At 36.3% G+C, this 25244-nt stretch overlaps 1 protein-coding gene across 1 annotated transcript in view; it reads right to left on the bottom strand.

The window, feature by feature from the left end:
• Window positions 1–15424, bottom strand: part of RP1 (RP1 axonemal microtubule associated) — a 189525-nt gene extending 174101 nt beyond the window's left edge. Inside the window, exon 1 of the mRNA XM_064653041.1 lies at window positions 15331–15424. The gene's annotated coding sequence lies outside the window, so the exon portion shown is untranslated. The remainder of the gene's footprint in view (window positions 1–15330) is intronic.
• Window positions 15425–25244: the final 9820 nt, after the last annotated feature.

The raw sequence follows: 25244 nt of genomic DNA on the forward strand, positions 1-25244 counted from the left end.
AAATAATTGTAAAAAATATTTTAATCACAACTCTTTCTGATTTTGATTAATTATTCTTCCTTTTCTATGGACTTCGCTTTAGTAACTGAACTGATTAAAAGCTACAAGTACCTAAATATAACCTAACACTTTCCACCTCCATCTACAAGTCTTCAGTGTTTTTCAAGACCATCATATCAAGGAAACTGAAAAAAAATTGTTAGCAATTACATTAGCTTGTTTGCTGACAAATTCTTTTTTCCTTAGTAGATAACCACCATCTCAGGTTGAGAAACATAAAAAACCTTTTCTGCAGCATTATCCTAAGTCTGAGCAGGGCCAGAGCTCTGTGTGATGTGGCCTTCCCTGCCTAGCAATCCTATGGCCCTTGAATGACATCCTTTGTTTAAGTCAGAGCCATATGGAGCAGCAGTTAACACTTGAGTATTTTTATCATTCAAGTGTGAGTCACTCCTTTAAAAAGGGCAGTTGCTACACCAGTTAAACTACTACTGTTTATCTTATGGCCCGAGAAAATGCTGATAACGTGCTTTATATTTCCAGGTCACTTCATGCTCTTTTATTTTGGAAGGGTTTTATTTTTTAATGAACTTGCTCAGTAAGGTATGGAACTAGGAAATTACTATCAAGCTAAAAAGGAAATTATCACATTAGAAGCAGGGGGCTGGGTCAAGTTCCCTTCAGTGTGCCCAGCCTGTTTACATCCTTTCCAGCAAAGCCTTCCAAAAAATGTGCCACTGTTAATATGTTACCATTGATAAGGTTTTGGACCATTGCATTACAACAGCATTTTACTGTTTGATATAGGTGAACTTCTTATCAAGTTAATCCCCATAGACTTTTATTCATTAAATTCTCTGCCAGAGATTTGATAACCAATAGCTGAGGATGCAGAATGAGAAAAAAAAAAGGATGCCTCTCGGGAGGGAAACAAAACAAAACCAAACCAGGGCTCTGCTTTCAAGAGAGCTCTGCCTGGATGGTTAATTGAACTGCAAAACTCCTCATTGAGCTGTTCTAGTTTTTGACCACCACTAAATTTAACTCAAATCTAAACACTAAACTGTCTTCAGAAGACAGATTCCTATGAAAATTCAATGGGCTTGCAAAAGCAGGAATTGACCCATCACCTTTAAGTGGGTTAGAATTTAATTCTGGAGTGTACAGCCTATCTCAAATTTAAAGGTATAATCATTTTCAGACTAGTTTTTCTTGTTTTCTTGCCTCAGATGTATTTAACCATCTACATTTACCTTCTGTTCTGTAATATACTAACTAAAGAGAATGGTCAACCACGTTCTCATTTTTCCTGAGTATGGGCATCTGAAAAAAGAGCCATCCTAGAGTACATTTTTATTTGTTTGTATTATATCAACATAATCTCCTGCAGTGATATGTGGATGCTTACAGAGCACCTCAAATTCTTTAAACTAGCAAAAGAGTGACTAGAAATTTTTCCATGTCCCTAGTTTTCTTCTTCTACAACATTTCAAAAATTCCTTTTCTCCCTTCAATTTGCCTTCCTGACCCTCCCAGCCCTTTCATCAAATGCAGTCACCTGTGTACTGACCTTAACACATCACGATTTATAAAAACATTGCTACAACTAACTGTACATCTAATTGGTTCTGTCAGCATACTTAAGATTGACTTCTTCCTGTATTGGTTAGAAAACTCCTATGTGAACTTTAATGTTTTACTGAAAATTTCACTCATTAAGACATCTAGGGTTGTCACACATTCTCAGGGTTTTTTTATGATCTTTTAACTTCCTTGTATTTCTTACCAATCTGTTAATTTATAACTATTATTCTTTACATTTCCCAAACAGCATGGTCAAAGAAAAGGCTTAAGAAGGCAGCACATGAGTTTCCTGGTCAAGATGTTATCAGCTTACCTTGAAATTTTACCACATGTGCCTCAGTTTGTCTAGCTGGAATTGCACGCAATGGCCTTGCATGCAATTTCCTATTTCACAGAGACATTGTGAAGCATAAGCTGAAGAAGCCTCCTGAAGCTCCAGCAGCTTAAGTGACTGTGAGGGACATATCTTTTGATTCCTTCTGGAGGACATAATGAAATCTTTTACTTATTTCCTTGATGGAGTTCAGAGATTGTTTTTAGAGTGAGTGACGTCATAAAGTGAGGCCAAAAAGATAAAAAAGCTAGTCTTAAATGTATTGTACACTTCTGCCTCCTACAAACAATTTAAAGTAAAAATTTACATCTTCAAACCCCTGTTCTGATCTGCTGCCCACTCCTGTGCAGCCCAGGCTCCTGAGGCTCCCAAATTGCTAATAGCACAGCTTTGCTGTTGGGCACGTGTACAACTACTCCAGCTCTGACAACACTAAGCTGCTTAATGTCTTAGCTTTGGTGCAATGCACAGCTCATCGCTGCTTTGCAGATCTTGCCTGAAGAAAACTGACCAACCCCTTTTACAGCCCAGGCAGCCAGCTGCTGCTGTCCTTCATAACTGTCTAGTAGTTAAAGAGCTCTTTTACTGCTCCAGAGATCCAGTTCACTGGCTGATTTAGAGCAAGTGAAGGATTTGAGTCCGTATATCTTAACCTTCAACAGTGAACTAGCTCAATGCTCCTCCTCCTGTCTAGGTTCTGTATAAGAAAAGACTGCCTAGTGTAGAACATCTAATTCCACAACAGATTTCAAAATGCCCAGTGGCAAGACACTCCTAATTTTAAGCCTGGGTTTAGATACCCATTTCTTTGACAGAAATGGAAATAGTATCAAATACAGACCTGACCTAAAGGCTTTTTATCTGCCCGGGATTCAGGGGACAAAATACCTAACTCAGACCTGAGGGTGCCCAGAGGAAACAACCTGACCACCTCCAGTGCTCTATCACTGTGCCTGAATCCCCAGGAAAAGTCCAGCTCACTCAGTTGTGTTAAATGTAGGGAGAAGCAAGAAGATCTGGGGAAATATATATACTACTGAATTATATTTGACTGTCATGCTTGGAAAACTACATGTGAAAAACTGAGCTGAATGTGTGTTCCTACAATCAACCCAGGGTTCCCACAATGAGTTTTAAACCTGAAGACAGTCACCACTTCTGTTATTGTAGTTCTCCAGGATACTTGGTTTTGCCCTTTCTGCATTTACTCTCACTTACACTTATACACGAACATTAAAAGTAGCTATTTCTGCATATGCATGTTTATATTTAAGTATATGTACATACACAAACACACACAGAGGAACTCTACTCAAATATCTGTAGCTACTTTTATATCCTTTGGATTAAATTGTCATTTTCCAGTGTCTTGCTTGCATATTCCCAGGCCTCTTGTTTCCCTTTCATTTTATTTTTGTTTGGAAGTACATTCCTCTAAACTCCCTCACAGGCAGAACTGGTATTTTACACTTACATTGAATTTTGAACCAATTAGATGCACAAATTATTTTTTTTTTTATGAAGACATCCAGCCTGTATTTCTGTACTGTACTTTTGTCATAATGCCAGTTTCTAATCTCAATTAGTGCTAAAAGGTATCATTAGATGAATAAAGATTTTTTGACATATGATCAATAAAAAATAGAAAGGCAATGTCCACCTCCTTCAAAAATAATCAAACTGTATTAGCTGTTATTACCAGCAAATTTCCATATGTCAGTCTTTTTCTCTATCTAAATGAAGCCTCAGATCTTGCCAACAGATTTTTCTACACACAGTAATACTGACTAAAAACTATGTATGAACAAAATGGTACTTACTACTTCCTTTTAATTAAATGTTCAATAGTAAGATTTGGGGGGGAGGTGTTAATTTAATAAAATACTTTTCATATTTATGTTATTAATTTTTAATTAAGTTATAATTAAATTAGCAAAAGCCATAAAAATATTTGTAAGTAGGAAGTCTGTGAGATGAATACACGATCAAACAGAATGGTAAAAAATATTGCTGCTGTTTTCAAGAAGTCCTCTCAGTAAAATAAGAGAAAGTAATTCAAAGTTTCATTATGTGAGATACTGAAATTAGACTAGATAAAATATTAAAATTTAAATTAAAAAAAATTAAAAGCATACACCAGCAAGGCTAAAGAATAAGAGACCCCCTAGTATTTTTTTCTATCTCTTAAGCACATTAAGTCAAATTATTTACTTTGTGCTTAAGACAGATAAAATCCAATACACATAACTTGTAATGGAAAAGATCTGTTCATTTCCTCACTTATTCAGACTGAACCCCACACACTGATCCTTGTGGTCTTTCTCCAGGGAAATAACAATACAAAGCCAAGAAAGAGCAGATGAGTTAACTTACAAGACAACATATCATCTACTATTAAAAACTAAGGAGAGGTCAGTGATGAAAAGGCCTGACTGTCAATAAAAATTTATAATGTTTCTGCTTCTGCTGCTCCACTGCAGCAGAAAGTTGGTGCATTTTCAAGCTTCCTCCCTCTTACTAATATTATCCCTCCCTTAAGACAAACAAAAAATTCTTTTTCTCCCATCAACTACTAGTTTTGAGTTAGGCTCTTCTCAGTTGTGCCAAGCAGTAGGGCAACAGGCAGAAACTGAGGCAAAGGAATTTCTGCCTGAATATGAGGAAGAACTTATTTACTGTGCAGGTGACCAAGCACTGGAACAGATTGCCCAGAAAGGGTGTGGAGTCGCTCTCACTGGAGATATTCAAGAAGTGTCTGGACACAATCCTGTGCAGTGTGCTCTAGGATAAACCTGCCTGAGCAGGGAGGTTGGACCAAATGACCCACTGTGGTCCCTTCCACCCTGAACCATTCTGTGATTCTGTGAATGTGACTGCATCTCAAAAGGATGTATGTTCAGATGCTCCACTCCCCTTCAGGATACAGTTGCATTATATTGTGTTATTCTGTGAAGTGCATTCATGCTCTTATCTTCACTTATCTTCACTATACTGAATACTAAACAGTATCTATTTTCAACTTATTTTCTAAGTTAAAAAATTACAAGTTTTAATTATTTAAGTTTTGTGTTATTGTGCCTTTATTTCTTGACAATTTCAAACACTGATCAAGAAAAAATGTTTAGAATTCCAGACCATGCTGAAGGAAAATAATATTCTTATAGAGATCTAGTACTGTCTAAAGGGATGCTAAATTGAAGAGATATATTCAGGTGAAGTCTTGAAATCTTTTGGTAATGATGACATAAAGGTTTTTATTATAGTGACAAAGAAGGTGTGATTTATAATCAAATATTGGCCATGCCTCTATAAGATTCTAAAGGCAAATTATGCAGTTATACTTTTCTTCAGAAAAGCAGCAGCTGACATTCTCTTTTTGCAGGCACAGCCATCTCTGTCTTCAGAGCGTCAGAAGACAGCACAAGGCCTTGGAGAATGAAAAAAAATTTGCAGAAATACAAAACCCCTCTCCAGAGCAACCTCTACTTGGAATCACAATCCTCATGGCTTTCGCTTGGAACACGTAAAGAAAAAAGCAACTTGCAAAAAGTTATTTGAATGTTACTGAAAAAACCCCAGTATTTGCAAAATCACCTCTGATAAGGTCACTAGCCAAGGTCAACCTACGGCAATCTCTCCGGGTGCTGTGACAGAACAATAGACCCTCCACACGGAGCAAGCGGGCAGGCGCGGGCTCTGCAGCTCTATCTCGGCAGATAAGCAATTCTTGTGACTTCAAATAAATCACGGGGAACAGCCAGCGGAAAGAGCGATGTCAGATAGGTCTCTTCTCGTGTTTTTCTTAGAAGACTGCCACAGGGAAATACTCAGATGCTGAAGGATGTCTGTTTACTTAGAAGAGACTGATCTAAAAAGAAGTGACATACTATAATCTGGTCACGCGAACTGACTCTAAGCAATTAGACTGTCTTACTGCTTTAATGCTATTTCAGGCTTATTTTGCTTATGGAAATAAGACTTCCTCCTTGGAAAACACAGTACATGTTACGCCACATCATCCGTGCTCTTATGATGGTATCAGAGGCTACTGTAGTCATTGCATCATTTTTGTGAAATGTATAACCTCAACCTGAACTGAGCTACTCTTTTACCTTTTTGAACTATGGAGAAAAAGAAAATGTAGTAGGCTTTGTTCAGAGAGTTTTCTGGATACTAATCCTTAACTTTTATCTCCTTTCAGAAACACTGAAAGGAATGGAGGTGAAAAGTAATTTTTGTGTGACCCCCATTTAAAGGCTAAAATACAAATTTTCATTTAGATACTTACTTTTTATTGCTATTGATATTTCTTAAATTACCCTAGAATTTTCTCAGACTAAAAATATAAATTGAGAGATAATTCCTAACATACTTGGAATTGTTTATATTGCAATAAATAACAATAAACTTGTTTCCAACTGAAAAAAGCTCCCTTTGAAGATGTAATCTAAAATAGTTGCTGTAAGAAGACGAGAGTGCTAATTAATAACATTATATTTGTATACTACAGAAGGAGTTGATTCAAAATAGGCTCCTTTTTTTTTTTGTGAGAACCATTTTTATCTGCTTGCAAACTAATGTGTTAAACAAGAACCATAACTGAGTCCCCTCAATAAATGGACAAATCCTTGCATGAAAAGAGTACAGTTGGAAGTATATTCCTGCAAGGTAGAAGTAAAAAGCATTATTCTTGAGACTGATGCATCTCTTAGTCACATCACAAATATTTCTTACAGCAGAATCCAGATAATTTTCTTTAGACTGTGTTCAAGTGATCCTCGTGATGTATTTCTCTGAGAGACCGAGTTAATGTGAATGCAGCTCAGTTACAAAGTTCTTCTCACAGTCACTGGAAATTTGTCTTTATTGCCTTTCCAAATATTACCTGTATACTATTAACTTAGGAGATTCATCAAACAAGTAAATCCTTCATTATTCAGAAGAACCATTACACATAGGTCTAGCACAAATGCTGCACAAATATAGATCTCTATGCTACCTGCAGTGGTCAGAAATACCTGTAGCAATGGTGTATTTGTATGCTAGCTGAAAATTGAGGGTCTGTAAGGTCACCCTATTTTTGGATCAATGTTTGTAAACTTTGAAGATCAAGTGAGAAATTCAAAATATTTCTTTGGAAGGAAGAAAGGAAGATTCCCCCCCACACACACTTTTTCAAAAAGAGATATGGTTTAACTTTAAAACTCTCCTAGTCTTATTCTTCATCTGTGCGCTTAGGCCCTTAATTCCCTTAGTTTTGCTTGAATTTTGCCACTTTTATTTACCCTTCCCCAATGCAGTTGTGCATTTTCTTAATTTGAAATACATCAGAGCTTTGTATCAGTTCAGATACATTTTTATTTATCTTTTATCTATTATCAATAATTCAGTTTTATTCTGTATTGCATATGCTCCCAATCACATTACAGGTACTATATGAATATGCTAGACATATTATGATACAAATGTTTCTGTGATCAGTCCAAGCGAGAACAGAAGTACAAATCTCAAATTTGGAGAACAGGATCAGGGAAAGTGTAGTAATAATGACTCATAATTGATCTGCTTTCAAAAAGCATGTTTAACAGTTAATAACAATAACTTTTAAAGGGACCAAATAGAATAGATAGACAGATAGATAGATAGATAGATAGATAGATAGATAGATAGATAGATAGATAGATAGATAGATAGACAGATAACTGTTATTAGATAATGGAAGGCTTTTTTATGCTGTCAAGTTCAAAGTTTGTTACTTCCTCGACAGTCTTAGACCATGTTACCTTTTATGTTGTATAACAAAGGTATATCCCTTGACTTATTTTTCAAAAGTATTGTCACGGTTGCAAACAAACAAGGTCATGCATTGGTTGTCCATGTCAAGGTTTTGGTAGCAGGGGGGGATACAGGGAGGAATGAGAGGAGGCTGAGGCTGCCCTGTGCTGGACACAGCTGGTTCCAATCATCTCCAACAGAGCTAAGACAGGACGTAGCTGAACCTGTCATGTGGCACATCTGTAATAACATATTTAAGAACGGTCAAAAATGATGGACAGACAGGGGAGGAAAAAAAAAAAGGGAGTGAGAAACAGCAGTGTAAGTATCCATGTGAGAGAAGAAGCAGGAGAGAAGGTGCTGGAGCAGAAACTCCCCTGCAACCCCTAGAACAGCACAGACTGGAGCAGAGATCTGAAATGTGGCCTGGGAAGACCTCATGCCAGAGCAGGTTTTTCCTGTAGGACTACAGCTCATGGTAGGACCCACATTGGAGCAGAGGAAAAGTATCAAATGGAAAGAGAGACCGAGAGGATCTGCTGGGGACTGACTATACCATACCCCCCACCATCCTTGCACTGCTTTGGAGGTGGTTGTCAGGATCTGGAGAAGTTGATCCTGAAAGAGGGAGAGGAAAGATGTTTCATTGTTTGTCTTTATTTCTCGCTGCCTGAATCTATTTTCATTGGCAATACACTAAATTAATTTTTCCTCAAGTCAGAGCTGTTTTACTCAGAACAGTAACTCTTAAGCAATTTCTCTGACTTTATCTCAACCAATCAGTTTTCTCATTCTATTTTTTCCCCTGTCCCTTCAGGGGGAGTCGGTGAGCAGCCAAGTAGGTGTTTGGCCCTTAGCAGTGGTTAACCTGCTGCCACTCCCCAGCAGAAACACAGATTCCTGAATTCAGAAACTGCATCTCCTCACTTGTGCAAGTCATCTAGCTGTGTTCGTGAGAATTACTGTCTCATAAATATTCCTTTTTTAAACACAATGCCTGGTGGCAGCAGATGCAGATAAGAGACAAATGAGGCTGAAAATACTTTTTGCTTTAGTTATCTTCAAAGGATTCAGAGCTAAACCCCTCACTTTTATAATAGTAAATCTCTAGTCACAGCAATATTTCATTTGGTACTCGAGGATTTCAGACAACAGGTCCACACACTGACACAAACTGTCCTTTGGCCAAGTAATCTCACTCAAGTAAATGAAACTAATACTGTAACCAAGGGGTTTGTACTCAACGTTGTCTAAGGTGAAACAGTTCAGAGGAAGTTCAGTTCAGTGCATTTCAAGACTTGAAATGCTCAAAAGAAAAAAAAAAGTGAAGCTGTCAAATACCATATTCTGCTATTTTCTAAGTGAAATTTCAGTCCTTTCGTTTGAAGGCACTTTTATTTTAGAAACTTACCATATGGTTAAAATGGTAAAATAAGAAAAGATCATAATCAAAATAACATATAAAATCATTTAAATGGAATATTTTGAAATGATCAGAGCTTTTTGGTGCCCAGTTTCCCTTTTTTTTTCCTTTTTTGAGATTTTAACCCTGATTTCACTTAAAATGAGAAAAAAAAATTGAAATCTCAAAAATGCTTGCATGATGGGAAAAGGCCATGATTAGCTGTTTTTCCTAACATTTAAAACTAGAAAATAAAAATTGCACAACTGGGAGCCTGCCACATGGCAGCTGACATAAGCTGGCACTACTATCCTAATTCCCAGGGACTTGGAGCAAATTACAATGGAAGATCAAGTGGATCTTTCTGTGATAACCATGCCATTCAATTAATGTCTACAAGTAACTCAGTATTACTGATGCATGAAAAATTAAAACATTACTTTAGAATTGTGTACGTGTAGTAACAGAGATGTTTAAAAGAAAGCTAACAAAAAATCAGTATTAAAAGTACTTCTTCAAAATGATTACCGCACATTGTCAAAAGAAGGGTTAATATTTTTATGCTGATAAACAGTAATGCCTCTTTTATACAAACAAAGAACACGTCAAATCACTGCCTCAATCTTTTCCTCTTCACAACATCAGTAGGTAGCCAATATACTTCAATTTAAAAAGGCAATTTTTTCTATTTAAAGAAAATCAAGTGTAAGTTCCCATGAAGTCACTGCAGAGCAAATATTTATCCATCTAAGCATCAAATTTAGCCACAACATTCTGTTCAGTTCAGAATCCTAATGTGAAGTCAATGGACAAATACAGAGAAAAAAATTTTTGTCCTAGAGTTTATGATGAAGTAGTAGCATTGCATTACCTGGGCTTTTGTTTTGTTATTAATGTCCTAAAGTAGAAACTCCTATAGCATAACTAAATATTCACAAAAGAAAGGGTTGTATCTAAACAAGCTGCCTCATAGGGACAGAAAAAAGCCCTAAGAGATCTGCAACATGAGGGAGCAATCCTGTCCATTCTAGGGAGGCAAAGCTAAAGTAAGTTATTTTCAGCAAACAGAAATGCTGATGCAAAATCCATATAAGGAAAAGAATCTCATTTGGCTTCTCCTCCAATCCTCTGCTGTTTCTTTCTAAAAGGAGAGATTTGAGTGAAATAAATTATAGCAACAATGAATTTGACCTAGTGCTTTCAAGAGTTCTCTGTTAATATCTAAGAATGAGGCTGACTTGTTAAAGCATAAAGTTTGCAATATTTCTGGAATGCATTCTGTTGCAAAATGCTCTGGGTTGTAAAATACTCAGACATATTTTCTCTCTCAGCCCCCACCTCTGGCAAAGACACATCTCAAAACATAAATCTAATAAGTGTTATTTCACAGTCATTTGTGGTTCTGTATTTAGTCATATTTTTGCTATCAAACTGACAGAACACTAAAAAGGGATACTTTTGAAATTTCATATAAAATTATTCATATCACTTAACTTCATCAAAATATTTAGAACTGATGACAAAATTTGCTCCTGTGCTAGAACTGACTAATACTGTCCCCACCCATAAGCCTTTTGCAGCACCTCTTTTCAGTTTGCCTTTGATGCCAGAGCCTTATCTATGAAACAAACCCATCAATTTTCAGACAAAAACTGGAAAAAGATTAGCTCCCTCCCTGCTGAGATAAATCACTTCCCTATGTATTCACTTGCAAACTTCAACATTTTTCATAAGGTTTTTACTCTGACTCAGTCTGTAAAGGAAGCTGTTAGCTTCAAGACAATTAATACTTCTGTGACACAAACATAGAACTTCAGCTCAATTTTCAGAAGTGATTGGTAGCAATATTCTTTAACTACATATAAATACAAACATTTATTTACTTATTTCACATGAATGATCATGCTGTTTTTTAAACCAGGCAATAACAGAAAAAAAATACACTTTTTCCATGTGTTCAAATTAAGTTGATAGCTAAACTTTAGATGACAACTTTAGAAACTCCTGTTGTAAAGCAGTAAATAAATTTAAGACTCTACTTCTGAACATCATAACACAAATATGGATCTCACATGCTTCTGGAAATATTCCAGCTCTCTAGGACCCAAGATTCCAGTGCAGATGCCTTTCTCAACTATTATGAATGCTGTGCAAATTCTTGCTTTAAAAAGGTGGTTATAGTCTTTCATTACTCTAAAACAGATGTAAAATTAAGTTAGAACATGAAGTTAAATGCACTGAATTATGAATATGGAATAAAGAATATTGTTTCCTTTTACAATAAAGAAAGTACCTTAATAATAATTTAATGTCTAGACTAAATTACTTGTCCATCAAAACTTCATTTATTTGTTACAAGTGCCGCTTGAGACATATAAACAAGGAAATATTAGGGTCCATTCAGATCCTTATAAACAGACTACTAAGACATAAGGGGTTTGACTTGGAATCATAGAGCAGCTGATGTTAGAAAGTGCCTCTAGAGATCACCTAATCCAACCCACATCTCAGAGCATGGTCAGCCAGAACAGGTTGCCTGGAACCATGCCCAGATGGCTTTTGAATATTTCCAAGGATGAGAAACCGCTGTCTCTGAGCAATTTGTGCCATTGTTTCACCCCCCTCAGAATAAGAAAATTTTTTCTTATGTTCCAGTGGAATTTTCTGTATTTGTCATGGGATATAGGTTTGTATAACAGTTGTTGGAATTTAAGGACCACAGAGCTTAGTCTGAGAACAGCAACAGGCCTGTGACCGCAAAAGCCGTGTCAGAATCTGAATAAATTAGTTAATTATTTTTCCTCTATTCTTGTTATTTGGAAACCATTATTAAACAGTCTGCAGGCAATTCTCACAACACTTTGATTCTCATTTCTCACTGACATAACTGCAGTCCCAGCCCTTAAAGGCTGGTGTCTGAGCAGCTCGAGTAACAGGGTTAATGACCATTCAAATCCTGGCTCTGTTAGTTTTGGAAAGACTAATTGGAAAGTGAAGAGTATGCACCATCTAAACTGTTATGAGTGTACTTCTTTGAAAAAAATTTTTATTGGAACACAAGCAAGCCATCTGGGTCTCCCTTGTTATGAAATGGCCACAGTTGTATTTGTTTACGTTTTGCCATGGTAGAGAGGCCACTAGTTTAACGTCACAACCCAAACCACAAAATATATTTTGATTTGTCTAAAGTTTGCCTATTAGTTGATAAGACATACTTCAAGCAAAACCTTATGTCTATCTAAAAGAGAGGCTGGAAATATACTTTGCATTTCTCATTCATCAAGAGTAGGATGTGATAAAGTAAATCTAACATTCTGGGATTTCTACAGAAGTACAACACTGACAGTCATGTTATGTGCAAAAAAATTATGCAGAGAAACATCTTCCATTAAGTTTCCACTCAGTTATTACAAAAACTGGAATTTACGGTGTCTGAGTAAGATAATCAAGACTGACCACATGCCTTAAATTTCCTTCAGTCCAAAATGTAATTGCTATGTGCATATTTGTCCATCATATCAAAGGTATGAAGATGTACTTGTGATGACAGTGTATGTACATCCCTCAATATTGCAATGAATACTTTGATTTTCCTGTGTCACCTGTTGTTTTTTATTTCCCAAAGGCAGAAGTATGCATGATGCAGACTCTTGCTTAATAACAAGCTTTAAAACAGGTTTTTATTTTATATGCAACACTACAAATTGTTACTAAATTCTAGATTGGAAAAACAAACAAGTTTCCTTCTCATGAAAACCTGTATCTTTTCTACTGAAACTAGTCCTCAGAAGATGAAAAGTGAGAAAGGTAGAAGCTGTTCTATTCACATATTTGAACTAAGTCTAAAAAATTGTGATTTCCCCCACAATTTAAACCATTTTGTTAGAGAGATCCTATGATCCTATGAAGGACATTATTGCTTTAATCTGTATTTAAGATGGTCTGTGACCAGGCCATCAAGTGTCTTTTACATAACCTGATTGAAAACTCTATGGGAAGCTGACAGAAGGCAAGCTGGCACGTTCAAAATACATGCTGCTGTTGAGTTGATCTCAGCAGCATGCAACTTTCCCAAGCAATGATGTCTAGGTTTATCTCATACCTACAGACAGACCAACATTCAGGCCACAGTTCACCAAGACAGAAGAAATATAGAATCAGCAAGGAATACGGAAGTCCTCAAATACAAAGCTAAAGATGAATGTGCACCTTTCACTCAAAGACAACTGCATCATGGGCAAGAGCTTCTCAGTATCTCGTGTTCACCAGTATCACATCCATCTTGCCCTACTTCAGCTTTGCTTACCTGGGATATTATCTACAAACTAATACCACTTAATCTTCTGAGGCAATATGATAATAAATGTAGAGCTGTAAATGACCAAAACATGTAAAACTACACCCAGTGATGATATAAGAGCTCCTACTATCTAAATAGTTCAACTTCTATTATAATACTCAACAAATTTATCTAACAGAAAGACCCAGTGGAATAAAGGACTTAAATATCTGATGGCTTTATGTTTGTAGCCTGGCCTACCTGAGGACAAAATTAAAGGGAGGCAAACTCTCAAGTGATTAACAAGATCAAAGCCTAAGTTTAAGTCAGGCAGATCACATGCAATGTTGAACATCTTCAGCTACTATCAAACTTAGCATGAGCTGACTAGTGTAGCAGCTCTCAACAACATTCTTTGTCCCCTGCCCAAACTTTTAGAGATGTTACGCTGTTCAGGCTTCCTGTAAAACATGCCTTAATCTTTTATCCATAGTAGTGTTTGAATGTTTTCTAATCACAGAAAAAATAATACATGAAGCTCTACATCATTTCTGTCTTAACTATTTTTATAAAAATGCCAAAATACAAATTCATAAACATTTTGAAAATTCAAACACAAAATTATGTAAATGTTAAACAACCAGAGTTGGCAAACGACAGTTAATATTATGCAGAAAGACAAAATAAGGAGAAATATCTACATTTCTGATCTAACTAATTGTATATAACAAACTGATTAAAGTTTCTTAAACCAGACATGAAGTTGTTAAGTGGGAGAAAATTACACAGCATACTGCATATTCTGTTGACTAAAGTACCACATGGAGAGTAGCTCTAAAAGTACAAAATCTTAAATTATTCAAAAATTATAAAATGCTTTTATCTAAAATTGTACAATGCACAAGAGAATCCCTTGAGGGATTCTGAGAAGCTGATAGAACTGTTCTTTAGAAAAGAATTGCAATTTACGCTGATCAGAATGAGGAAATCCATTTCTAAAGGTTTGTAAAATTATGAAGGTTTAACTCTTAGTTCTTGGTTCAACCTTTCCTTTCTCTAAATATTGGCATTTTATAGAAATTTAGCTTCCTGATTTGAACAATGAAGTATATCGTTTGAATAAAACCCTCAGCACCTTCTTGCAGAGACCTGAGGTCAAAATATATTTTGGAATGAAGTGCAAACATAACATTAAACATATTACACTGACTCTTGTACTAAAACAAAACATAATTTTGTTCTGAATTTGTCAAAATTTTCTCTCTGAATCTGGGGACCTAGATCGGTACGTAACAATAGGACCTTTGCTGACTGAAGAGACTAAAAAAGATGCAGAGTAAATACTCATTTAGAACAGGATCAAAGCATTCTCATACTGAGAACACTGCTTTGTAAGAGAGTTGTCAAAAGTACAAAAAGACAAACTCAAAGCTGAATTATTTTTAAGATTAGTGGGTCTGTATATTCAAACAGTCAGGAAAAGTAAAACATTTTTACTGCTTTGCAAATGTAAATCACTGGGAAAAAGATCTGTATCACAGATTTGCAGTTCTCAACTGCAGGTAGTAGGTATAGAAGCTGTGGAAGGAATGTATTTTTCTTATGTTGTTGCATTGTCTTTGGTCTTTTCAGTTTGACTCTTTTCTATTATTTTTTTGTACTCCTGATGATTATGTTCTTATTGAGGCACAGATGATATTCATGACATCTTTATGGCATTAAAATATAAGGACTGAATTACCTTCAGTCTACTAAAGGAATGTATCATAATGAGCAATGATGACATGAAACACAGCACAGCAGAGTGTGCTTTGGCAAAGGGGCAGAAGAGGTATGTACAGAACAGAAATTATGTGGAACATGCTGCTTTAACTGAAAGGCTACTGCTAAGGTGTTATGTTTCAAAGACCTCACCCCAATAATGTGTGGTAGAAGGGAACTTGTAGACAGCTCTACCTTGACGTGTAGTCTTCAGAAATCCTTCAGCAGCAGAGATGCTAGGTATCCAGATCGAATAAAACGATCCTGTTTGGTCATCTGTCAGCAACAAAACCTGGGGGTGGAGGAAAGAGCATTGCCTTTAAGTCACTGTAATAAAACATCATGACTGAGCTGGGCATTCACAGCAACAATACCTAGTTTATGTGCTACTATCCTCCTTTACCAGGATGGAAAAACCAAGGTTTTCATCTTTATGAAGAAAAAATCTTTGAACTTAAGATCCCTGGGGTTAAGCCAGACCAAAAAACTCCTTAGCGAGAAGCTCTGACCATTGCCAGCAGAGTCTTAGGGAGGAAGGCCATAAAAATAGCACCTACAGATACTTTCTCTGGCCCATCTAACTTGCCAGATTCCAAATACTGAGTGGTGTCGACCATAAAGTTCAATAATCGTTGATGAACATATTCTCCATTAGTTTTTCCTTATTTCTTCCTTTATCTGTTTATACTGTTGAGCATCCATGACAGCTATGGCAAAGATTTTTACAATTTCAAGTTCTGTGGGAAGAAAACCCAACCTTTTCCTTTCAAATTTGCTGCTTGAAAGCTACATTGGCCTAGTTATGAGATGTGGTAATTAATTCTCAATATAATTCCTGGTTTATTTTATTTTACTTTTCTTGCTCATTCCTTTTGGTTATTCCTTTTTGTCTACTGAACCAGCACAACACAGATCAAGTTAGATTTAAGAACTGAACAGACCACCTATTATTCTTCAGCATAGTGAAGAGTGTACCACTTTCATGTTTTAACCCCAGCCAGCAACCAAGTGAGCTGCTCACTCAGTAAGATCAGTGAGAGATTAAATGGACCAGAAAAGAATTCCTGAAATATGCAACTGAATGTAGTGACTTTCATGAAATCTAGAGGATTATGGCCATCATAACTCAGGAGAGCAGGACAGACACAGAAAAGAGTATTATGAGAATTAAATTTTTTTTAAAATGTTATACCATAATTTAAGCGTCTACAATACAGCTGCAGTGCACACCTTCAGTTTCTTGGGAAATATATTCTATTTTCCCAACTGTTTTTAAAGCATCAGCAGATACTTCTTTCACATATCCTCAAGTTTTGTCCTGTTTATTTTGCATTTTCTGTTTGAACTGTGTACACAACATGTGCATGTTAGAAACAGGATGAAATTCTACAACTATTTACTCATTCGAAGCATTTCATTATGAAAACAAGAAAAACAGAGCTCAATCTTACAGTTTTGATATCATCTATTTTTAGTCATAGTTCTATTGTTACAAATAATTTGTTCCTTGCACAGCAACAAATACGTCTTCTGCACTGTGATTCAGGTAAAATCTCATGGATGGCAATTTGTGTCACTGAATATTGTACTACTGTGACTCAACAAGTCATTCCCAGGTGATCTTTATCACATATCAGAACACAAAATGCAATCACAAGCTATATGGCATCAACAGTGTTCCCATGTTTAGTTTACAGTTTCTAAGGATACTATTTATTTTGCACGTGGTGCTGACAGAAGTGATACCAAGGCAGTAGAATATGTACAAAGAAACCAAAAGCCTGTGTTGCCATGGCACAAACAGAACATTCACTTCAAAAAGGAGGGGTTCATTAGGACATTTCTAAAGGATTATGTCTGGACAAATATGCTACTTGCTTTCTGATGTGCAAATAAAATTGCTTGTATCACAGAAAAGAAGGTAATAAAAGCTGAGAGTGTGTGGTTTTCTACCATTAGGTTAGTTAAGATAACTTCAGCACTTTAAGCATGAACAGGTCTATGTCATTCCCCTTAGTATTAGCAATCATCTTCAGGCACAATCAACAGAAGTAGAATATATTTTCCTCTTAAGCAAATCAATAGGAGTTAAATCCTCCTAGCCACTGTGTCTGCAGTCTCATGGTAGGTATCTAGGAACTTCATTTGGAGTCTCCAGAACTGTTTGTCTTTAAAGGCAAACACAAACTTGCTGTGTTTGTACACTCAGCTTTGAGAGGTATGTCAGCTCCAAATCAATCTCCACATAACATAGCTGGAGCAAAATCAAAATAAAATTGTACCGCTGAATTCAATTCTGCAATAAGGCAGGTCCATACCAGCTCACATCCCTGCAAAATGCATTCTCTTCTGCCTATTCTGGAGTGATTCATGGCTTTTCTTGCTGGATTTTGTACTACTTGACACAAATAATTTCATATTTTCTAAAAACAAAATTTCAGTTTGACTTTCAATTAAACCCCAAGTCAGGTCTCTGTCACTCAAAAGCAATATAAAAAGTTAAGATATTTCATGTATTCATTTCCATTTTTATTTACTGGCTCCAAAAGTTAGTTCAGCGACAGTGTCATCCAAACGTGCTCTTTCATCTTTGTTCTGCGGCAATGGGGACAACAAAATACAAATATCTCTACATAAGAATTATCAGGACAAAAATCCTAATGTAAGGAAAGGCACAGTTTTCCCAGCCTAGCACTTTGTAGGCTTGTATACAAGAACTTATTACAACAATTCAGTCATACTAAAATCAACACATTGCCCTCTTTACACAGAGCAGTTCTTTCAATCAAACATCTTTCATCTTATTAAACCACTATATATGTTAGCCATAAATTGATACTGCATTGATTTACGGTAAACAGACTTCATGCACTACAAAACAAAAATAAAGAACCTGACCGAAGAGGTTCCACCTAACCAGTTAGATGATCTCCTAGTCTTCTTTACAACCTTAATCCTTATGGTTCTTCATGTTTTAACATTCCTAAACCATGTCACTTGTACTGAAAAATAGGATCTAGAGGGTATTGCAGGTAAAAAGTTTCCATCCCCTCATCACACTTTGCCTCTCTATATTCAGACTGTGGGTGCTGAGACAAAATCCTTGTTAAACAAGTTGTTCATACACGGTAAGACCCGAATTTCATGATAGTAGGTAGGCTTTGCTGTACAACTGCATGTTGCATGTTGCTGTTTATACTGTTATAACACTACGTTTTCATGTATAGACAAGAATGGTCTGCATTGGTCTGAATCAGCATGTGCTGTGTGAAAGCTGTGAACAGTTGGTAAAGAATTGTGTAATTTAAAAAAAAAAAAATTAATAAATTCCAGTGAAAAGAATATAACTGTTGCTGTCCAGTACAGAACACTTCAAGCAGAACACTAGAAACCAGTAGTAAAGGCCAACTAATACAGCATGTGTATCACAATATCTGAATTAAGAATCTTCTAAAGCAAATATCTGGCATCTCAAGAGGTTTTTCAAGTTTTTTTCCTCCAATAATCACACAAAGCCACAGCTTGTGTATTTTGTCACTCCTATTCCTAGAGGAGGTACATAGCCATAGGTGCAGTCTCCCAGAATACGAGCTTGTGACACTCAAAGATGGAGTATTTTGCTGCAAATCTTTCAGCCAGGGTTTTTTTCTGGAAAGAAAGCAGAGGCTTTGGTGCTTCTTTTTATCTGATGCTGCAAGCAATATTTTTAAGATGTATCTGGCCACTCAGCAATGTTGTTCTCATGTATTTTGGACAGAATACTCTTAATATATTTTGCCAGGCTGGAAAAATCCATGAACTTGAATTTATAATACTATAAACATACAACAGCACTGACAGATAGCTACCACTTCTTGGTAATGTAAATCACACATTCAGCCAAGAGGTAATAACACTATGTGGCAGGAAAAAAGAGGACAAAATAGACAATTAGTATGCTCAGGCTCACTGCTGGCATCCACAATTATAAGAATCTATCTTTTTCATGAACTCAGTTAAACATGAGAGAAAATTTACCAAATAAGATACTAAGCCAATGGTTTTGGTTTACCTATATCTGAAATTATAGGATTCTTAAAAAAAATTGCCAAAATTTTTGTGAATTAAACCTTTTATTTCATTTGAGTTGTACAAGTGGTGAAGTTGTAACAACTCTGAAAAAATAGTTTTCAAAGGGGTAAAGTATTTCATCTTGACTAAAATTGCAAAGAAAGGGTAGGTAAGATTGCAGTTGACAATTACAAAGTAAAATATGAGCTGTTCTTTCTCATTTATATATTTTCCTCACCTTATGCTCTAACAGAACATTCTAATCTGAAACATGCCCTATAACTTTTTTAAGTGGCTTCTCTTAGTCTGATCTATTTTGAAGGTGTATTCATAATCACTGACACAAAATCTTTCAAATATAGGCACCTAAGGTTAAGCATCTAAATAAAAATAATCTCTTTTTCAGAAAAAAGAGACTGTTACTGAAGTCAAAGAAAACTGCTAGGCCTCTGATCATGTGGAGATGGAATTAATCAGTAAGAAAACCATACACGAGGTAATGTGATTAACTTTCCCAGCCCAGTTTAAAAGTACTTGTACACATATTTTCTAATGTTGACAGAAAAAATGTCAGGTAGAACAATGAATACATTAAAAAATTAACATTTGTCAAAATATTAAAAGCAAATATTTTGTACAATCTCTTAAAAAAAGCCAAATAATCACAAATATAATATGCCGCAGTGTAATCAGAATATAAATTCATTCTGATATATTACTACTCTATGCAAAGAACAATCAGGAAAAAAGTAAAAGAAGAAGTACTACCTGATGCTCTGGAAAGCAAGTTGCTAGCCACCAAGGTGTTTGAAGTGTTATAATATGTGAGAGAAAAATTAAAGTCACATAGACAGTATTTAAGTAGCGGATACTGCTTCTTTCTGTTCACATATATTCCAGCCACAGTGTGTTCCAAATGCTTTTGCCCTAGCTGAAAACAAATGTTGATGTTAGTTCAGTATCATTTTCTATACTACCTATAGCAACAGCAAACACATATTGAATACTTAAGCAACAGACTGATTATTCCCTTATCATAGTTTCAGTTTTTAATCTTTGAATGGTGTGCAAATGACTGATATTCTGTAACATTTATCTTCTGTGCTGTAAACTTTGCCCTTTTACAAACATTTTCTTTAACAATATAGTTCAACACTGTAGAGAAATATCTAATTTATGTTTTTAGAAACATGGTTTATTTAAGATCTTATTCTACACCTCCAGTACTCATAACACCTTATGGGTATCATAAAAAGTTTGGTATCTCTTAGAATCTGACTTTACCTATTAATGAGATGGATGAATTACACTAGCAAAGACAGCATCCAAAACATTGCACAAACATGTTTTAGTTTAGTTTATTAACATTTTCATGCAAAACTGTATTAGATGTATTAAATATGGAAAAATCAGAGATATAAGCACCAGAGAAATAAAGTATTTGAGGGTACAGAGACTGAGAGAAAAGTCATATTCCCCTGTCCATAATGGGACAGATTTTATTTGCTTAAGTTAGATATCAGTTAAAGGGCTTAGCTGTTTCAAGAATATATGACTTGTTGAAGGTTCAGTAACTGTGGAAATCCAAGATCAGATTTAGGAGAGCTTAGGAGTAGTTCCAAGTCCTACACTTAGGCCAAACAGCCCATGCAAATTACCAAATTATGTAACAAAAAAGCCATATTACTCATTTTGAATTACACGACAGATGCGATAACTTATTACTAAGAAGCATTGTAGTTTAGAATATTGTTTAATTTAAATTGCTACAATTACATGAAAACGGAGGAACAAGCTGGTGAATTGGGGTATAATATAATGCCTAAAATACACCACACAGCATATTCGTATTTCAGTGTGTAGATTAATAACTTTTTGTCTGAAGTAGAGTCTGGTTTTGAAGAGCAAAACACCAAAGCATATATCCTGGCCAAAACCTGAGGTATTTTTTCTTCTCTTTTCAATATTCTTTGCAGGTTTTCTTCCCAGCACCAGAAGACAAGGAAAACTTCAGAGAAGCATGAAGTAAATTAAAACTATTTTTTTTTAAGAGTTCCAAAATTAACAGTGATCTACCATTAAAATAAATAAGTAGTATTACAGATAGCAGGCTCAGCTCATAGAATTTTATTTTTAGATGGAGCAAGAATTCCTCCTTCCCCCACTGAGTGTCTGATCCTCTTCAGAGCTCCTCCCACATCCTACCTCTGTATTCTATCAGTGGATCAGTAACAGATTATTTCAAATGCAGAAATAAGGTGGCCTCTCCCCAAACTAAGTAAATGACAGTAGAATCTAAGTAACACCATAGCTCTGCATCTGAACTAAATTTTTCTCCCACTTAAATAGAGCACCCGCTGTTGAGATGGGATCACAGAAGCAAAGGTATAATAGGTGACTGTGTGTACAGCCTGTGTCTAGGCAACACAACCAGTTGTCTCAGTTTTCTTGTGGTCTTCATAGCCCGTGTTGTCTTCCTTAAAAATACCACAGTAAGCAAGAGTTTCAGCTTTCATTAAAAACAATTACAATTCCACTCATTGTCGTCATAGGGACAGTTCTGAAGAGATTAACGCAGAAGTGCCCTGACAACTGACAACCCAGATGCAAACAAATTGAAAACCAGAAATCCCTCTTTCTAATATCATGGGTTTCAGATGCTGAATTTTGACTTTTAAGAAGCTTAGAGATGTCAGCTCTAGACTTTCCCTGATAGTGGAAGGGTATAATATTTGATATATGTAAGATCATATATAACAGTATCTGTCTGGAATAGGTAAATGATCAGAATTGTATTTCCTGTTCTGATTCCCCCTCACCAGGTAAGTATGACTTCATATAAACAGGGCATGTAAAACCTGTAGTAAAATCTTTGTCAAGTAGCATACAGAAAAACAATCAGAATACTAATAATATGTGTTCAGAAAAACAGCAATCTGAAATTGTAGAATATGGAAAATAGGTACAAAGTGACAAAACCCTGGAGCTTTCTCTTTATCTGTGGTTTGTGATCAGCAGCTTTCACAAGAAGTCTCTGCTTTTCTTACTAACCAGTTTATCTATTGTGCATGATGATGCAAAGTACTGTAGTTGCGAAATGAGTGATGGACAGTTTCTACAAAGAGCCTTAAAGCAAACAGAAGCTTTTTTAAACAGTGCCATCTGGAGGTGAAAGAGACTCTCTCATCTCCCATGGCATCGGGGCTCAGCCGTATAATTTAGCTTTTACAATAGCTGTAATGATTCCATAAATGCAAAAACCTCGTAATGGTCTGAGAGACCTGTCATGGAAATGGTTCTGCAGAGCGATCACCAGTGGGTGAGGGGAGGAGTGCAATCTTCACTGAGCCAAGTCCTATCCTAAATGTAGAGTGCAGTTTCTCGTCCTTGAGTCCCAGAGCTGCAGTAAGGGCAGAATCACATGGTTCATTCTGTTGCACCAGGAAACAAATCTCTTTGGTCTGTCAGAGGGCTGTGCTTTTCTTCTATGCTGTAGCAAAATCAGTATTCAGACCTTTCCTCCTTATACATGCTGTCCCAATGAAGTCACTGCCTTCCTGGCTGCCTTACTGGCCCTAAGACACCCCAGTTCACTGCCTTTTTTTTACTGGGGTTCTAAAAATGGATATAGTATTCTAGCTGCAAGCAGATAAACTCTGCCAGGGGTGACCATGCATTCTTGTGAGGAAAATGCAGAACCCCTTGAGAACATATTCTATGCACAGTGCAATTATACATGCCCTAACAAAAGTGAAGTCTGAAGTGTTCTACCTCTGTGTGGGACTGCATTACCAAAGAGAAGTCTGTGTTCAGCACCTATAACAAAGTACCTGCACTGACCACCTCATCAAAGTCTGTTTCCAACAAAAACTCAAAGCAGCAGCAATCTCTGTCATGCCACCTGTGCCATATAGCACAGTGTGGTGGCATGTTCATTTCAAAAAATATCCCTTGTGGCCTCCATATATGGACTTATCCTGTAGCAAGCACATCTTAGAGTAGTACATAGAAAAAGTCATAAGAAAATATGAAATAAAATAAAAATAACTGAAAGGAAAAAAGGAAAAAAATATTCCATGTTGCCAGCAAACAAATTGTTCCTTCCCATTATCAACACAGCGCAATGAAAAAATGTGAACGAAAGTAAAAAAAATACAATGAAAATATAAAATTTGGTGTTAAGGTAAAAGAGGAGTTATTTGAAAGTCTGATGCATCAAGTTAATATACTCTGCCAAGAGACAACTCCTACTTAGCCAAAGAAGAAACAAGAGGAACTGTGCAGTGCACATTTCTCTTTAATTAAAGAAGGCAGAGTGTGTTCAAACCCTGAGTACTGTGGTGGGATGAGAAACTGGGTTCAAAATCTGTAAACAGATTATGCTCAATGTGAATGTATATATGGGCAAACACTTGACACAAATACTCTTTTGCCAGACTGTCACTGAAATTTCATTATCGTAGAGAATGTTTCTATTTCAATAAACCAAATTCACAAAAATATTCCTTCAGTTATTTTTCTATGAACTTCTAGTAAGGCCGTGCAAAAAGTATATTCTTAAAGCATTGATGCCTGCTGGCTCCAATTAGAGTCAACTGATATTAGAAACAAATACACTGGGTTTGTATTTGTTAATTTCAAGAAAAGAAAATCTTTTCAAGCACAGCTGCACCAGTTTAACCACTAAAAATTCAAGGGTTTACATAAATGGAGTTTCTCATTCCCCTGCTAGGCTTTGGCCCTCAAGCACTTCCCATTTAGCAATTAATATAGAGAGCATCCCACACTCTAGTAAATAAAGTCATACCTGTTTGCAGGAGTGAATTACAAAGTGGCAGAAGATAAAAAAATCAGTGGCACTTTTAACACCTTTCAAATTATCTCTTGCAACCAGGATATAAGTCTCATATAGCAGCTGTTTTCCTCCAGAAGAAACCTGTGCTTTTTACCAAAATTATAGTGTTTTCCCATATTCCCAAACTGACAGATGGTTTTGAATTCTTCCCATGCCTTTTTAGCAGAGTCTATCCTGAGAACTGCAAGAGCAGAAAACTCAAAAACATGAAGAATCAAGTCCTGCTGAGCTATTCAACGCTGGGGCATGATTTTATGGCACTAACAGGGCTCATTGGCCCTGACCAGCTTCACCCAGGACCCGCACTCTGTGCAGGTCTCAGAATCTGATCTCAGCTGTCAGACTCTGCTCCAGTGCAGCTGTAGCAGGGCTGGTCTCCATCCCCAGGGAGACGCCTGATGCCTGGGGCTGCCCTGGTGTCCCCCAGCAGCTCCAGATGCCAGGGCCTCAGAGAGCCACCTGCCTGTGCCACGCCCTGATATTCATAAGCATTTAAACAGACAATTTGTTCAATCTGCTGACAGAGAGAGCTACGGCACAGTTTCTCTACGTAAAATCAATGAATGGCATAATAGTCTCAGTTGTGTAATTCCCATAAGAGCCAACATAGAAGTACACAAGCACAGTGATGTTATTGCCTGTCAGATGCTATACCTCAAATCTCTGCCACTGAAAGTATTTCAAATGTGAGAAAGATGAAAACAAAGTAACAGGAGAAGGAAGGCTATTTGATGGTTAACAATGATGGTTAATCTTTAGATACACCCTGCTAAACTGTACAGTTGTTTTTTGATTGTTTAAGAAGTTTTCTGGCTCACTCTGTAGTGTAGGCAGCTATACAGGACAGACTGTTTCTACAGTCCTGTAAAAGTACGCTACCAAAAATAAATGTGTTAATTATGCTCTGAAGGTTCTGCTACACCGCAATAAAAGTATAAAGAAGAGAAAAATTAAGACAGGTCCATACGGCACAGACTCCTAGAACAATGAAGAAAATCAATTTCTAAAAGAGAATTACATCCAAATCAAAAATATTTAGATTCATGATTTCAAGTTGCATTAAATCATACACGTTTTATATGGCTTTAGAATGTTGCTCCTTTGTCACTGAAAAGTTATGTGCAGATTTATAAAGACTTTAAAATTAATATCAGCATTATCCTTATGATATGCCGAGTTTTCTGTGCTCTAAATAATAAAGATC

Source organism: Pseudopipra pipra, chromosome 1 (assembly GCF_036250125.1).
Source record: "Pseudopipra pipra isolate bDixPip1 chromosome 1, bDixPip1.hap1, whole genome shotgun sequence".
Lineage (NCBI taxonomy): Eukaryota > Metazoa > Chordata > Aves > Passeriformes > Pipridae > Pseudopipra > Pseudopipra pipra.